Raw genomic sequence first — 8,090 nt, forward strand, 5'->3', positions numbered from 1 at the left:
TATAATGGTTATCATATAGGGAGATGATCCATGTTAAATAAAATTTAAAATTAGAGCACATAATTATATCAATTTAAAATATTTTAATATCAGTGGACATTACAAAATATATCAACTTCTAACTAAATATGTGTCAATTCACAAATATTAGAAATTGATATGTTTTGTAACGTAAACTATATAATATTAATATATTAAATAATTGATATGATTTTTAGTTGTCAAAGTTCTTATTTTAAAATTGTTGTTAAAAGAACTGTACCCTATCACATAATTTGTGCAACTTTGTATAAATATAGTCATACAACTAAGCATTACATCGTACATACCTTTTCAATCAATTGTAATATAAATTCTATACATAATAAAACTTTGTATAAATATAGCCATACGAGTAAGCATTACATTGTACATACCTTTTTAGCTTTTTAATCAACTGTAATATAAATTACATACCTATATAAATTACATACCTATTAATCAACTTTGTATAAATATAGCCATACAAGTACAACTAAGCGTTACATTGTAGATTCCTTATTAATCAATCGCAATAAAAATTCTATACCTACTTTTATTTATGGTGAGAACCGTGATCTTATGTTAAGAGCACTCCTCTCTTAACCAAGAACTCATGTCAACGTCACTAGAAACACACGATTTCGGCGCCCCGAAAGTTGGGGTAGGCGGCTAAAACTGGCGACTGGCGCGGAAGATACTCCGTCGGCAGTAAGTAGGGTTTTGAGGCGTATTGCACTAGTAACGTGGGCAAAACATTTCGTCATTAAATGATTGAATGAATTAATGAAAGCCCTATTTATAATAACTACGGACCCTAGTGTTGGTTCGACTTAATCCTAAGCATTGGGAAAGAACCAACAAAGAAAATCCGACGGAGCTTATAAAATGTTCGACGCAAATAAGTTTAGCAAAAAGAAATAAAAGCAAAAACATAAACATACTAAATTAAAATAACTACTAAGGCAAAAAAACGTCTATTCTAATGAGGCGCCTATTTGGTGACGAAATTTTGATAACGCTCCGGCGGCTTGAGCTGCTCTCTCGGCCCAGTGGCGGACGCAGCTTAGAACAAGGGGGTAGAAAGGTAACCCCAAATTTTTTTCTAAACCATCCGCCATAGCCATTAAACTGATGTTCAGACAGTGTTTTTAAGTTTTCATTCTTCACAGAAAGAGGGAGGGATTACGGGGTAAGTGAAAGAGAGAGAATGGATGCGCCTTTGCCTATGAGGTGGGGACCACTTCTGTTTTGCACTTTTGCTAGTTGATCTTGACCGGTGTAAATGTGTGGAAATTATCTCTAATTAATTGTGTGGAAATAGTATTTTCTTGTTTTAATTTTTATATTTTTATGAATTTGAAAGTACAAGGGAATATTAGATTTTAAAATAAAAAATTATAAATAGTATATATAGCATGAATTTAAGAATGATTTCATACTTTATTTTAGCGTTATTGAATTGTATACATAAAATTGACTAGCAAAATATGAATTTTACTATAATAATGTATATAATATTAATTTTTATGTGTTTCTATACAACCAAAATCACTATTATAAACAAAAAAAATATTACTTAAATATATTCATGCCAAATTTAAAATCTAACTACTATATTAAAAAATATTCAATCATCCAAGTTAATTATTTTTTAACGAGCATTAATATCATGGAATACTGAAGGACTTGAACTGTTCTAAAATTTTGCTAATGGTTACTCGTACTTTGAGGTGTCAACTCGCTATGATATTTATCGTACCCCCAAACCTAAAATCCTAAATCCGCCACTGTCTCGGCCTCAACTTCCTAGTTGTCGTGTTCTCTTCCACAGCTGCTACTTCCGTCTTCTCGTCCTCCTGGTCATCCCCTGGTACCGACTGGGTCTCCTCGTCGTCGCTTGACGACAGCTCATCACTTCTACTTCCCGTCGCGGTCTCTGTCGCTGGTATGGTTGTAGGGTTCGTAACATCTTTTTGATTTTTATGTGAAGCCAGATTTTTCAAACATCAACTATTGCTCACAATTTTTTTATGAAAAATATTGTTAAAATTTCACTATAGTTTTTATACGTCAATAGGATATTAGTGTGCACATATTATAATTTATCTAACCCGCCTATTATTACTGTTATTATTAAAAATTTGAGTTTGATACGTAGGTTTTAACTCTATGACATTGACGGAGTTATAATGATTGTTTAAATGCATTACTAAATTTTTTGGCAAAATAGAAGAAACAGAGCTAGAAAATGAATTTGTAAAAAGAATTTGAGTGAAATCTGAAATACGGGAAGTTAGGTTTTCATCTCTGTAAGTGTTATAAATACCAGAAAATGAACTCACTCTTCCATCAACTCTAATATAAGGTTGTTTCTTCAATTTTAACCTAATTTTTTAACAAAACCCTACCCATCTTTATTGATAGACCACAAGATTGATTGTGGTAAGGCGTTGAATCCAACGGGCCGAAAATTGGCCTGGTTTGAAACCGGTGCCGTCGGTTGAGGTCGGCGGCGGGCGGTGAGGTTTATGGTGGAGCAGAATCGCCGGGAGACCACAATTGTTTCTTGGAAAAAGCTTCTGAAAGAGGCCAATTTGAGTGAGCCTGATCCGTCTGCTCCGGGGCCATCTCTTGAAGCCCGTGGGACGTCGGTGCGGAGCTGCCACCCCCTCCTCCGACAGCTTCTCGTATGAATGAAACGACGGATAATAAATCGAAGGAATTGCAGGCAAAATGTTTGAGCAACGTGATTGAAAGGATCTAAAGATTGTATGGGATAAGAATATCATTTTTATTAATTTTCAATCTATATTGTTTGGAAAAATGTTGGTGAATTCTTATCCAAGATTTGATTTTGACTGATGTGGATTTTGTTTTATGTGTGTGTGAATGAAAAAAATGAAATCCACAATGAAGATGGAACAATACATTCTTTCAATCCTTTCAATCACGTTGCTCAAACGTTTTGGATTGCGATTCCTTCGATTCGCTATCCACCGTTTCATTCATATGAGAAGCCGCCACAAGAGGAGTAGGCAGCTCCGCAATGGCGTCGCCACGGGCTTCAAGAGACGGGCCCGGAGGCGACTGACTGGGCCCATCGGGCTCACTCAAATTTGCTTTTTTAGAAGCTTTTTCCAAACAATCGTGGTCTCCTTGGGATTCAGCTCCACTTTAAAACACACCTGGCCGCCATCGGCCAAACTAATATCGTATTCACGTTTAGTCTATTTCCAATCGTAGCTACTGCAAAAATTTGAATTCGGTGTAAAAAATTAGAGTAAATTATTTTTTGGTATGCATGTCAAAAATGAATTTGAAATTGTTATAAATGGTCGGAGAAGCTCTTGTAACAATTATAGTGAAACATTTAACAATTTTTAAAAAAAATGAGGATAAGTTGATGTTTAAGATCACGGTTGTCACCTTAAAAATTAAAAAAAATAGGTACTATATAATTTATACTCCCTCCATCCAATAAGCGAAACACTTCTTTTGGTATGAGATTTAAGGAATTGATATTTAAATAGTTAAATGAAGAATACCCACACGAAGCTATTTTGATGAAGAAGAGAATGGTGGTCTTTGAATAGGATTTAGAGATCATATTGGCAGCCATATTACTATTGACTTCATTTTTCCACATTATCATGAGTATATATAAATGTGTTTTTTTTCGCATTTTCATATGTTTTTGTTGCACATCTCACATAAAACGATCAAAATACCATAATATATAGAATAAGATATATTAATGCTCATTTAACGGCCAAATATATATAAAAATCAATCAATTCATAACTCTAAACACATTGAAAATCAAAGCTTATCAACGCTAGAATTGCATGGGGAAACGAAACCTGTCCAACTTTGAAACGGAAGACTCGACGTAGTAACCCTTCGCCACTCATATTCCCGAGAAAGAACTACTTAATTCGGCTAAAGCGTTAGAGAGGGTGTGACCAAAAACTGTGTCAAGAGAAGAGCCATAAACTTCCGTGTTCCGTTAGTGAGTCGCTAATTTACAAACCCGAGACGCACTCGAATTATTGAGACAGACAGTTTCCAGCGAGTCGTTAAGTGTGAACCCATCGGCCTGAGTCAGAGTTTTCACAATGACTCGTTGAGTTCTAACTCATTGACTCGCTGGAATAACCAGATGTAGGATTTTGTCTCATTTTTTTTTACTTCTGAACTTCTTTTCTAACCTTGGTTAAATACCCCATTAGGATTTGTAAGATGTTAGCTTTAGACTCATTTATAAACAAACAAATTCAATATTGAGCACCCTTCTTCATCTTTAAAGATTTATTAAATTCACTTGTGGTTGCATTGGGTTTTTGCCAGACTAAGTTCAATGTTAAGGTACGTTTTACTAGTTCTTTTGTTATTAGTTTAGTGGACCCATAACCCATTATATTTTTTGTTTTTGGTGAAATTAGAATTTGAGTTATCTTTATTGTTTCGGAGAAGGTCTAAGGTCACAAATCAATATTAACTCATAACAGCGGCGTCTTCTTTTTCACCATTTTTATTGTTCTATTTCTTATTGGTTTGTGTTGGGTTATTTGAATTGAATATTTGCAAAAATAATTATTAGATGTTTGGCCTAATTCTAAGCACAACAAATAAACAAACCTTCTCGATTTGCAAAAATATGTTAGGATCACAATATACTAGCAGCTAATGTAGACTACTCAATGAGATGATAATGAGAAGTTACGATAGAAAGTAACAACACCAATATTTTTACATGAAAAACTCTCTTCATGTTTGAAGAGATAAAAACCGCAAGATCCACCGATCTACTAAATCCAATATCACCAAAGAGGGAATACAACCAAGAAGTTTACAATGATATCTAGTCCTAATAATACAACGAAGACACTAGACAGGCAACACAACTCCAAAAATAGATGAAATAGATATTTCAAGAAACATAAGTCACGTTCAAAAATTAATAACTGTAGATCTAAATGTTAAAATCTGATTTCCTTCGGTTTAGACTAAAAAGTTAGTGGAATTAAGGGTCCATATATTTAACATGGAATAAAGTAAATGGTTTTATAAATCGTAAAAAACCCAAAATGTTAAAATGGCTCATTAAACGGCGGACAGAGGCTCCATATATATAGGGATGCGTGTGCAACCAACTCCTCTGTGAACAACTAACCAAAAGTATAAGTAATCCATTGGATCAGGATCTAGACGACTAATAGTTAAGTTAAACGCATTGGATTATAGTTATACATAAAAGTTGCATTAAGAGATGATGTATTATTTATTAGTTATAAAATGAACGGCAAGCATTTAATATAGAGATAGTAATGCTAATAAGCATGTGATATCAAACACAAGAACTAATAATCAATTTGAGTGGGTGTGATATCAAACTCAGGAACTAATAATCAACAATCTGAGTGGGAATATAATCAAATGCAAACTCTATATATTGTACAAATTTTAAACTATAATTTAAATCGTTAGAAAATATGAAGAGATGACAAAATAACATTAACAGAAAATGTTAACACAATGCCAATGGTTGACAACGTGTTGACAGCGTGTTGACATTTTCTGTTGATGTTATTTTTTCATCTGTTGATATTTTTACACGATCCAGATCATAGTTTAGAGTTTGTATAATATATAGAGCTTATATTTTATCATTACCACATCTGAGTAATGGAATAAAATTTCATTAGTGTAAGGATGGTTCTCATTTTTTGAGTTTTCAACTAACTAAAACAATTAAAATAAAGTAATTAAATAACATAGAAAAATTAGATAAGATAATAGAATTCCAGAGACATGGTTTTATTGGCTCTTATGTTTATTGAGAATTGATTTAGAAATCCGCTTATGAATGCTTGTATGTTATACATTGATATTAGTATGATTTGAATACGTGTGATCAATTGCTAACTAATCATTTAATTGCTAACTACAACTAATTTAAGATCATAAGATTTTAGAAATCTTATGGTCTACAATTTGCCATGTGTAATTTCGTTTTTCATTTTTTTAATATTAAAAAGATAATAGCAACTATTAAATTTAGGCCATCCACAATGGGGCGGAGGACAGCCCGGACGATGCTGTTGGAACATATATACTAAAAAGCATTTTTCGAGTTTTTGAATTTGATAAATTGCTTGTATATTGTAATCACTCTTCATTTAATGAGAATAATAAATGTTTTCTTCACACTGTGTATTTTACTTTAATGGGTATTGACCGTATTTAATTATATATTAAATTATATAATTAAAACGCCGGAAAGTAAAATCAGTCTAAGTCTTCTACATTGAAGGTTGGGTCGTGGAACAGGTCATCACAGTAGGTGGCCCAACCGGTACCTTGTAGAAGTAAAACTTTTTCACAACCTAGATAGGCTTTGGCTACCTATCGTGAAAGGTTGCAGTGTCCATCCGAAAGTCGTCTTTACCTTGAGAATGACTAGTGACACTGGTGTGGTATAGCATTGAATGGATCTAAAGTATAGACACGTCTTTGTTGCTATCTACTGTAAGACGATGTCTTGGAGATTTAATATTTCCTAATCTTTGTAATAATATAGGACACACGTTATTTAATCATACGCTGCTTTGACTTATCAATAGGTGCGGGTTTTTCGTAACCCAATATTCCTGATATCTTGGGTAGTAGTAATTAATAACTAGAATGATGTCAGTTTTATTATTACATTGAATCGTGTGCCTGCGCGGTTTGACTATATCCCCAAGAGGTGTTCGAGAGAAGTTCTATTATTCGGAAACCCGGCCGGTTTGGATTTAATCCAAGAATAAATAGAAAAGGAAAAGTATATTTTAATATACATCTCGTACTAGACAAACTCTTGGAAATAAAGATATTAATTAATTTAAAGTCTATAGCAGACTACAAATTAATTAATGGATATAGAAAGTCTTAGACACGGGAAATAATATATTAAAGAGGTTAACCCGGATTGCTTGTAATCACGGATTGGATGGGCGGTCAATATTTCTTCTATAGTGGCACAAGAAATATTCCATTGGCCTTATATTAAATTATGCGTTATAATTTAATTAGTAAAGAAGGTCCAATTGGGGAGGCCCAATCCAAGCCCCATAGATCCCTAACCTAGCCCATCATAAACTCTATAAATAAGAATGTAAGGAGGAGACACATAAGTTATCACAAACCCTAGCCTCCACACTTGGCTTTCTTGTCTTCTCCTTCAAGATTCTTATAATTTCTAAGAGATTCCTCCCACAAGGAATTTAGATCTATAGAGTTAAGGGTCATAGGTTAGAAGATCTTTGGTCTTGCATTCATAATCAAGCTTCAAGATCTACACGTGGAGAAGTAGCAAGCCACTTCGATTTTTTGGAGAATCATTGTTGTAAGTATTCAACAACATAATTTAAATTAAATTATGTGATTAATTGCGCAATTATATGTCTCTACATGTTCAAGCATGAAATTGAATCGACCCACATAATCACCTAAATAGATTCTTATGTGGATTTATTTGTTTTGCTTTTTCCGCTGCGATTATCCCCAACAGATGCATCCTCCGCCCTACAGTCCGCCACTGCAGCACCACAGAGGATGCCACTTCCATCCTCCGCGCCCTATGCATCCTCCGCGGACGATGCATCATTTTTTGCATCCTCCGGCCTATCCTCCGCCCCATTGTGGGGGTACAGAGGATAGTCCGGACGATGCACACATTTTCTTTCTTTTTTTTATTTTTTTATATTTTCTTCTATATATGTCACCATTTTTTTACTTCATTTCACACCTTTCATTCCACTCTCTTCCCCATCTCAATTTCTCTCTAAATTCAATAATGAATTCCGAAGATTTTCATATTTGCAAGCATAAAATATAAAAAAAATAAAAAATAAATACAGACAATAGGATATGCCTATATTATGTGGTGTTTTTATATTTTTATTCTTGTTAATTGATATATTTACAAACATAAAAAATATGATTAATGAATTTTTGTAGTGTTTAAATATTCAAATAATAATAAAATGCTTAGGGTGGGCTATAGTCCGCCCCATTACAGGTGGAAG

This window comes from Salvia hispanica, chromosome 6 (assembly GCF_029641045.1).
Source record: "Salvia hispanica isolate PSC_SH4W2 chromosome 6, Shi_PSC_v1, whole genome shotgun sequence".
NCBI classification, from domain to species: Eukaryota; Viridiplantae; Streptophyta; class Magnoliopsida; order Lamiales; family Lamiaceae; genus Salvia; species Salvia hispanica.